This window comes from Cornus florida, unplaced genomic scaffold (assembly GCF_030987335.1).
Source record: "Cornus florida cultivar Cherokee Brave unplaced genomic scaffold, ASM3098733v1 CherokeeBrave_3.0.0_Hap2_Chr08, whole genome shotgun sequence".
NCBI lineage: Eukaryota > Viridiplantae > Streptophyta > Magnoliopsida > Cornales > Cornaceae > Cornus > Cornus florida.
The window spans coordinates 82548241-82558238 of NW_026775578.1; the positions used below are offsets into that span (position 1 = coordinate 82548241).

The 9998-nt window shown below is 38.1% G+C and overlaps 1 pseudogene; it reads right to left on the reverse strand.

Moving 5' to 3' along the window:
- Positions 1-1036: 1036 nt before the first annotated feature.
- Positions 1037-1135, reverse strand: LOC132272052 (small nucleolar RNA R71; annotated as a pseudogene).
- Between the last annotated feature and the right edge of the window lie 8863 nt (positions 1136-9998).

The following is a 9998-nucleotide window of genomic DNA, read 5'->3' on the forward strand; positions in this document are numbered from 1 at the left end:
AAGCATAAAAAGGGCTAAAAATCTAAAAATCTAAAAATTACAAAGCATAACAAGGCTTGGAAATTAAAAATGAAATGAAGTTGCTTAAGGACCCTTTGTGAGATCTTTCTAACTCAATCTCTAGTTAAATCGTAGGCCCGTGTAAAGGCATATTTTTGCATTCTTAGATAAATCGTGAGCCCGCGTGGAAGCAATTTACTTTTCTTTGCATGTTGTTTAAGCATGGGAGTATGGGATCATTGTATGTGGAGATTTGTTGATTGATTTGTTGTAGGGGCGAAGTAATTATTACTTGCTTGTTATTTGCTTTGCTAGTGTATGCATGGTCGTAGGTCATTAAATCCTACTCTTGTCCCTTCTAATTTGCATCTTGAATTAGTTATTCGTAATCCTAGGGGAAGAGGTAGTTCTCATCACTCCATTTCGCCAATGGAGGATTTGAATGACGACCATGTGGAGGACCTTGGTCACATAGACCAACAAGGCAACCTCCACCCTAATGCGCATCATGAAAATGTTCAAGTACCATTAGGCATACCTAGACCATTCATTCACCCACAACAATAAGACCAAGTTCCATTGGGAATGCCTAAGCCAATATTTGCTCCACAACCCCCCATAGTTCAAGCTAATCAAGGTGTTCGTTTAGCACCACCAATTGTGAAACCCCCATTGCATTAAGAGACCATTATGTGCCAAATGAATACAATACACCCATTTGCATTTAATTGCCCCCATTTAGAGCACATCACTATGAAATTAAACCACAAACTATTTAAATGCTTCCAAACTATCATGGACTTCCTAGTGAAGAACCCTATAAGCAGTTGGATGAGTTTCTTGAAGTGTGTTCCAACGTGAAATACACGGACATGCCGGAAGAAGTGTTAAGACTCAAAAATTTTCCTTTTACCCTTAAAGATAAGGCAAAATATTGGTTCAACAATCTTAGGCCTTTTTTGATAACTTCTTGGGCGGAAATGCAACAAGAGTTCTTGAAAAAGTACTATCTGGTTTCTAAGACCAATGCCATGAGAACTTCAATTAGAGAATTTTCTCAAGGGGATGGGGAAATGTTTCATGAGGCATGGGAAAGGTTTAATGACTTGCTTAGAAAGTGCCCTCACCATGACATACCTAAGTGGTAACTAGTTCAATATTTCTTTGAAAGTTTACCGGATAATCAAAAGGGTACAGTTGATGCATCCATGGGTGGTTCTTATCTTAACAAGCATGAAAATGATGTGTGACAATTGTATGAAAGCATGAGTGAGAATTCAATGCATAGGTCTTTATCTTCTAAAAATGGTAGAAACCTAGGTGGAAGGAAGAATGTTGGCTTGTATCAAGTTGACAACTCCAATGACATAGCCGCCGAGATGAAATCCTAATCTCAAAGGTTTGATCAATTTTTGATCAACCAAAATTCGGTGAATCAAATATCTTCCTCCCCTACTCATATTCATCATCGTGCATGACTTATTCAAGTGTCTTGCATTCTACTTCCAATTGTCCCCATAGACATGTGTAAAATGAGCCCCATGAGTAAGTCAATGCTACATTTGTTCATCAAGGGAATAATCCCTATAGCACTCATTATAATTCGAGTTAGAGGAACCATCCAAAATTTTCTTAGAAAAGCCAAGGGGAAGGCTCAAACCTTCCCCAAGGTGGTTTTTAAGGGAAGTATGTTCCCCCACCAATGCAAAGCCAAGGTTCCCAAGGATTTAAGTCATCATCATTTCAATCACATAGCAATCAATTTTCTAATTCTCATTTTCCTAACTAATCATTTTCTTAAGGAAACTCTAGGAGTCCCACCTTTAAAGAGAAAGTTTTGACCGCTTTAGGCACTCTAGAGGCAAACACTCAATTGCTTCATTCCCATTCTTAATCCATTGCTAAGCCAGAAACCCAAGTCGAGCAAATAACTAGTACCTCAAATGCTAGAGAGAAGGGGAAAATGCCTTTGAATGCCCCACCAAAGCAACAATGTGTTATGGAGACTCATTCCTTCTCAGAAGGGCACACAATTGAACATATCAATACGGTGACAACTTTGAGAAGTGGGAAGGTAATTGACAACCAAGTAGGTATTCCCAATGAAGAGAGTGAACCAATGCAACCAAAAGTTGACACCCGTCCCGTTTCTCATCCTATTCCTCCTTCATTGCATGTGCATGATCATTCAAATGAGAAAGTGTTAAAAAGTGATTTGAAAAGTGAGTTAAAAATTAATTTGGAAGATGAAGTGAACAAAGCCTTGAAAAAGGATCTTAAAAATTCTTGTGTTGAAAATTCTTCAAATGAAAGTTTTGAAAAAGCTTTTGAGCCTAGAGCTCCATTTCTAGATGCCTTGAAAGAATCTATTTATCTTGATAAGCAAAAGACCAAGACAAATGAAATCATTGAAATGTTTAGGCAAGTGAAGATTAATCTTCCACTTTTGGATGCAATTAAGCAAATTCCGGTTTATGCCAAGTTCTTAAAAGATCTTTGCACCCAAAAGAAAAAGAACGAAAGCCAAGCACCTAGGAAAGTGGTCTTGACCGAGCAAGTGAGCTCAATCTTGCAACATAACACACTCCCAAAGTTTAAGGACCCCGGTTCACCTACTACTTCTTGCATCATTGGTGATCATGTCATTAATTGGGCTCTTCTAGACTTAGGAGCAAGTGTTAATCTTCTTCCATACTCGGTATATGTCAAACTAGGCTTAGGAGACTTGAAACCGACGTCGGTGGTTTTACAACTTGCCGACCGATCCATCAAAAAGCCTAAGGGTATCATTAAGGACGTCTTGATTAAAATTGATAAATTCTTCTTCTCCGTCGATTTCGTTGTCATTAACACAGAACCAGTTCCAAATCCCAAGAGCCAAATTCCTGTTATCCTTGGCCGTCCTTTCTTGGTAACCTCAAATGCCAACATTAATTGTAGAACGGGGGTAATGAAAATCTTATTTGGACATATGAAGGTGAAGTTGAATATCTTCAATCCAACCCCAAATTCATTTGACAAGCATGAAGAAGTAAATGTTGTAGAAAATGCCTAGACAATGAATGTGCAAGAATAGAGTCTTTGCTTGAAACCAAAATTTCAAAAAGTTCATCTTCAACCTTGTGACGACCCTGGTTTTTAGGCCAACGTGTCCTGTGATGAACCGTAAGGATGATCCGATAACGGATCCGAATGCGAAAACAAAAACAGAAAACAAGACTCTAAGAAGTCAAAGTGACCTTCCATGAGGTCGTGGAACTCAACAAGAACTGATGCAGAAGCAAAAGATCGAAAATATGACAAATAAGCCCCCAGGGGCAAAATAGTCATTTCTAAAAACTGTAGATTCGGGTGCCACCGAGCACACCGCTGGAAGGACAATGAAAAACTAATCAAGATGGACTCAAGAATCGCATGATTCGGAGTCCAAACGAATGAGAAACGGCATGACGAAGAAAAACGAGCACTTAAAGCAAAAAGGGTAAACTGATAATTATCCAAGAAGAACCGGGTGCAACCGAGCACACCGTTGGAAAGATAGCGAAAAATTAGTCAAGTTTTAAAAAAAATTCATTTGAATTAGAGTCCGGATGAAGGAGAAAAGCCCAAAAGAATAAATGACGTCGCGGCCGCTCGACGAGGGGCCACGACAACCCCATGCACACACCCATGCTCGCGCCCATGCACATCGCGCGCGCGCCAGTGCACACATGGCTGCCAGCAGTAGCCCAAAAGCTGCTATGTGATTTTTTTCAAAAAAAAAGACAGAACAGAGGCTGAATTTGGAGGCCTAAATAAACTTTTTTGCAAAAACACAAAGAAGAAACCCCCCTCAAAAATGAGTTTCCTACGTGACTAGTGAGAGAATTCAAAAAAAATGTAATGTAGAATGCCCGAAATGCCCCTCCATAAAATCTGGTCATGGAGGTCCAAAAAGCTGCTATTTTGAAAACTGAGAACTGAACTTCGTAGGCGATTTCCGATACCAAGACGACCTTTTTCTGGAAAAACACGAAAAAGAAACCCCCCTTAAAATCACGTTTTCTAAGCGACCATATTGAAAGAAGAAAATAAAACTGAGGTGAAAGGTCCATAATGCCCCTAGATCAGAATATGCAAAAAAAAAAATGCGAAATGAATTCCAAAAGAGGCTCAAAACACAAACGATGAGGTTTTGCTCAGAAACGACTATGCACGCAAACGTAACTTACCTATTTAGACGCACTACAATGGTCCATGGCTTAAAAATATAGCCGATACAAAATCCGACCCCCCAACGGGCAAAAAGGCAAAAATGGACTTGGAATGGAAAACATGGAATCCAAAAATGCAACAAGAATCATGATATACATACGTGTATGAAACGAATCATGGTTGGGATAATCCAAAGAACACGACAAAAAGAATGCTTGAGCATAGATTAACATGAATTACATTTTCAATACAATTGAACTAGGTCTAGAGTAATCCATACAACATGACAAAAGCATATTTGAATACAAGTTAACAAGAATCACATTATCCATGCAATTCAACAACAAAAGAGCATGTTATACAATGCAACAAGGTTTAAGTTCTCAAAGCCATCAACTTAGAATCTAAAGCACAAAATAACAGTAGTGGTTCATGCCACCTAACGTCTATGTTATAAATGAATCAATATGATCAATCATAAGCTTTATTAGAACGTTAAAACACGATTTTCAATGTCGATGCAATTTAACCAACATTGGAACTTCCAATACAAAGCATAAAGCATAATTTCGTAAAGTTAACATCCTGTAACTTAAAATGGAACGACAAATAAGAAACAACAAGTTACAACATCATCTAGTTATCAACTTAAAAATGAAATGCGAAATCAAACAAAGTGGATACTCCGACGTCACGCCGGATCAGACCGACAACATAGTTACTTTAGGGTTACTAGCCCATGGGTAACCTCCCTATGTGCGCACTAGACCATATAGAGGGACTATCCCCCGTACTAGAACCACGTCCTAATCATAGTCAAACAACGACATCCCCAAGTTTCCAAAATCAACAAGTTGTGCAACAACGCATATATCAACAGGAATATGCAAGATATCTACTATCTACTAAGCACAACCAAATTTGGAAATATATACAATACATGCTCCAAATCCACAACTAATATGATATGATGAATGTCGAATCTTCAGTGTGCGATTCGTTACACGCTATGCATGAAAGATGTTAAACACGAAGTGTGCAAATCATTACACAATGCAACAATATGTTCAATAAGGAAAACATATTATCACGAATACAAACATAGCAACTATGTTATCCAATGTTTAAAACATAACCAAATGAATATACAACAAGTCTAAGTCCATGATTTGAATATAGAAACCACTTCTAAAACACAACTAGATCATGGAGCAAATTGAAAGAATTTAAATAGATAAACACAATTTTATTCTCTAGATTCCGATTCAATTCCAAATAACCTTAATTTAATACATGTTAAAGGACATGGTATGGTCATCACCTATACCCATTCTAAAACTCAGTTAGGTTGTTGGAACAACAAAGTAAAACTTTAATTAAAACATGCTAATTTAATTACCAAGGTTGTAAAACAACTTCTAATAGTCCAAAATTAATATATACTAGTAAACAAGTCATGGCCAATACAAATATCAAGTTAAAACCTTAATTAAGCTAATGGGACCACAAAATAGATTTTAATTAATTCTTTTAATTAAAATCTCTAGATTTTTAAACTTAGCCAAATACTCTCAATTTAACATATCTTAGAGAATATGCCAAGGACTAATGTAATATCACATTACAAGCTTATGTCATTCAATTTAAGACCATGTAAATTAAACTTTCACTAAAGTTAAATATAAAACAAAAGTTGCAATTCTCATGCAATAAATCCCAATTTAATACATGTGAACAGCCATACCAAAACTTAATTGTCTAGTATGCCACAATACAATTCCAAGTTGTATATCACCATGAGGATTAAATCTTAAATATGGAATTTAATTAAATAAAAGGTTTCAAGACCTAACCGAATATTCTAAATCAAATATATGTGAAGCTATATGGCATGTAAATCAAGAATATCAAGTCGGAATTTAAATAGAGTGAATAGTGCACTCAGGGCAAATTAATTAATCAAATTAATTAATAATTAGTAATTTTCAAAACACCTCCAATAACTTTCAAATTCAACTATGTTGGAGAGCATGCTAAGGCCTAATTTAATATGCTAACACATATTGATTTTAAACTAGTTAAGGCCATGTGAATTAATCTTTCACCTAAGATAAATATTAAATAAAATCTTTAATACTTATTCAAATGTTCCAATTTTAATACACGACAATGAGCATATCAAGAGGCAATATAAAATCATGCTACATGTTTAAACAAAGTCATGACCAATCGGGAAAATTAGATCCCGTACAAGAAAAATAAATAATAAAATCTCTAGATTTTTATATTTAATCATGCAAACAAGTAGTATAAGCATCACAAGCATGCTATATAACAAGAATTTAAACCTAAAACATCTCCTACCTCTATTTGAGATAAAAATCTCAAATGCCATCAAAATGGAATGGCTCTGAATCCGACGAAACTACTAGGTTTTGTCGGGGACAACGCCGTGAACATAACCCCAATGAAAGCCCCATCAAAATCATAACTTTACCTCAAAACCAAACTCAAGAAATGGTCAAAACTGAATTCTAATAAGGGGGAAAGGTAGGGCACGGCGAGGGGAACAACAAACGTTAAGGCCGAAGACTTTCCATCAAGGAAAAGTGAACCAAAAGAGGAGAGAGAAGATGGCAGCACCCCTTGGGCTGCCACGGGAGCTCCAGGTCGTGCATGAAGAGGGGAGAAGATGAAAAATGAAATATCTCACCCCCCTTTTATAGAAATCTCAAAAAGTGCCCCGAACGGGCCCTACCAGGTCTGAAAAAGTAAAATTTGAGCAGACGCGCTCAAATGGCAAAACTTTGTGAACGAAAAAGATTTAAAATGATAAAATATGAACAACGGAAGAAACGGTGTCAAAAATCGAGTCCCGAGCAAAAAGTTATGCCCAAAACAAGTTTGGTGAAAACTGGGGCCAGAAACCTGAAACTGGAAAACATCGACTAGGAGGAAATTCCAAGAGTACGAAACTTGACGAAATGTGAAAATGAATCCCATACGAGGATCCAGGCTCAAAACAAGACATTTTGCAATAACTTTCATTAATTCCACAATGGCCCCTCCAAAAAGTGAAAACTGCACTTATGGTCCAGAATGAAAATATCTTCCTAAAATATTTTCTTAAAAACCACTGAAATAAAATATCTTCAAAAGATATTTATGAAAAACACCCCAAGAAAAGAAAATAATTTCAAAGAACTTTGCATCCATGCCCCTATGGACACCGGGAGCAACCAGAGTACTTTCTTGCAAAAGTAAAGATACGTATTTCGAGGAAACCACTCAAGATGAAGGCACGTGAAGTCAAAAACCAACTCCGAGCATGAGAAGTGAGGTTGTGCCAACAATGTGACAAATGGGGAAAAGACAAAATAGGGAAAAAAACGAAATAGGGAAAAGGACGAAAGACGCATAGTGTCCGAAAAGTGAAAATGCAGAAATGACTCGGTCCTCAAAGGAAGTTGTCAATCCATGGAAAAGAGTCTCAGGAACCAATTCTGAGCACTTGAGATGACACTAAGCAACACGAAATAAAGCTTAAAAAAGAAAATTAAACGAAAAAAATTCATTTGTAAAATTTCAGGAAAAAGGAAATGAGGCAAATGACCGGGTCGTTACAACCTACCCTCCTTAAAGGAATTTCGTCCCCGAAATTAGGAACATACCAGAGAGAACAGAATAATGACCGAACAAAAGGTCAAATCAAAGGATAGCTCACAACGCACTGAAGGACAAATCCTGAAGTCTAAAGATCAACCGAAGGAATGCGAAACCATGAACTGAGACAACACCTCATACGAACCGGCACGTTAACTCAACGTCAACCACCGAGAGAATCCCAAGAAAACCAAACGTCAAACACAGTGAAAGAAGAGAGTGACAAGGTAGTACGAACAGTGACCAGAACCCGCCCACACTTACTCGTCAGCAAGGTAGCATGACTGTATAAGGCACTAGTTCATAACATGCCCCAACCAGGTCAACTCTGAGAAACCTATTGATACGGATGACATCAATGTTGAAAATGATCATTACCAGAAGCACCGCGGGAACCAGGCATCTGCGAGAGTTGGGGTAGCTAATCCCAAAACTCTGACAACAATGACACTGGCACCATTATGCTTAAGGCCTTAAATCTAAAAGCCACGATGGAAAAGGAAATGAAACGATGCCTCCTTGGCCCACGTCTCACTCCACCAGACATGGAAAAGGAAATTAATCACAGTCGTCTACGCTTACATGAGCCTCACTCGCATCAACCAACAGAACAGACAAGAAGGTTCCCTACATGGGTCCTCACAGAATGAATTTCTCCTATCCAAGGAAGAAACTCGTGAAACAAGAACGCATCCAAGGGATACGGCAGATCCTAAGAGACAATGCAAAAACCTAACATAAAGTAAACAAGTAGCATGCAACATAGCATAACTATCCACTCACACAAGTAGTAAACAAGTTGCCACATAAGCAAATAGGCATGTTATCAAATCAAACATGTTATCAAGAAACACGCAGACATGTTATCACACCAGAACATGATAGTGACACAGAATATGTTATCAGGAAGCATATATACACAAAAGCATGTTCAACCAATGATAGATGTCTCAAAACACCTGAACATGTGAACAGGTTATTATACAAAACATGTTATCAAACAAGGCATGTTATTAAGATATAAATGACACATCAAAGCAAAACAACGTGAGCATGATATGCACCCAAAACCGGTCGTCCAAGGTATTCAAACCCGGACGCTCTGATACCACCAGTGATAACCCTGGTTTTTAGGCCAGCGTGTCCTGTGATGAACCGTAAGGATGATCCGATAACGGATTCAAATGCAGAAGCGAAAACAAAAAACAAGACTCAAAGAAGTCAAAGTGACCTTCCATAAGGTCATAAAACTCAACAAGAACTGATGCGGAAGCAAAAGATCGAAAATATAACAAATAAGCCCCCAGGGGCAAAATAGTCATTTCTGAAAACTATAGATTCGGGTGCCACCGAGCACACCGCTGGAAGGACAACGAAAAACTAATCAAGATGGACTCAAGAATCGCATGATTCGGAGTCCGAACGAAGGAAAAACGGCATGACGAAAAAAAATGAGCACTTAAAGCAAAAAGGGTAAACTGGTAATTATCCAGGAAGAACCGGGTGCAACCGAGCACACCGTTGGAAAGACAGTGAAAAATTAGTCAAGTTCAAAAAAAAATTCACTTGAATCGGAGTCCGGACGAAGGAGAAAAGCGCAAAAGAAGAAATGACGTCGCGGTGGCCCGATGAGGGGCCACGACAGCCCCATGCGCACGCCCATGCACGCTGCGCGTGCGCCGGTGCACACATGGCTGCCAGCAACAGCCCAAAAGCTGCTATGTGATTTTTTTCAGAAAAAAGACAGAACAGAGGCTGAATTTGGAGGCCTAGATGAACTTTTTTGCAAAAAAACAAAGAAGAAACCCCCCTCAAAAATGAGTTTCCTACGTGAATCGTGAGAGAATTCAAAAAAAATGCAATGTAGAATGCCCGAAATGCCCCTCCATGAAATCTAGTCATGGAGGTCCAAAAAGCTGCTATTTTGAAAACTGAGAACTGAACTTCGTAGGCGATTTCCGATACCAAGACGACCTTTTTTCTGAAAAAACACGAAAAAGAAACCCCCCTTAAAATCACGTTTTCTAAGCGACCATGTCGAAAGAAGAAAATAAAACTGAGATGAAAGGTCCATAAAGGCCCTAGATCAGAATATGCAAAAAAAAATGTGAAATGAATTCACAAGAGGCTCAAAACACAAA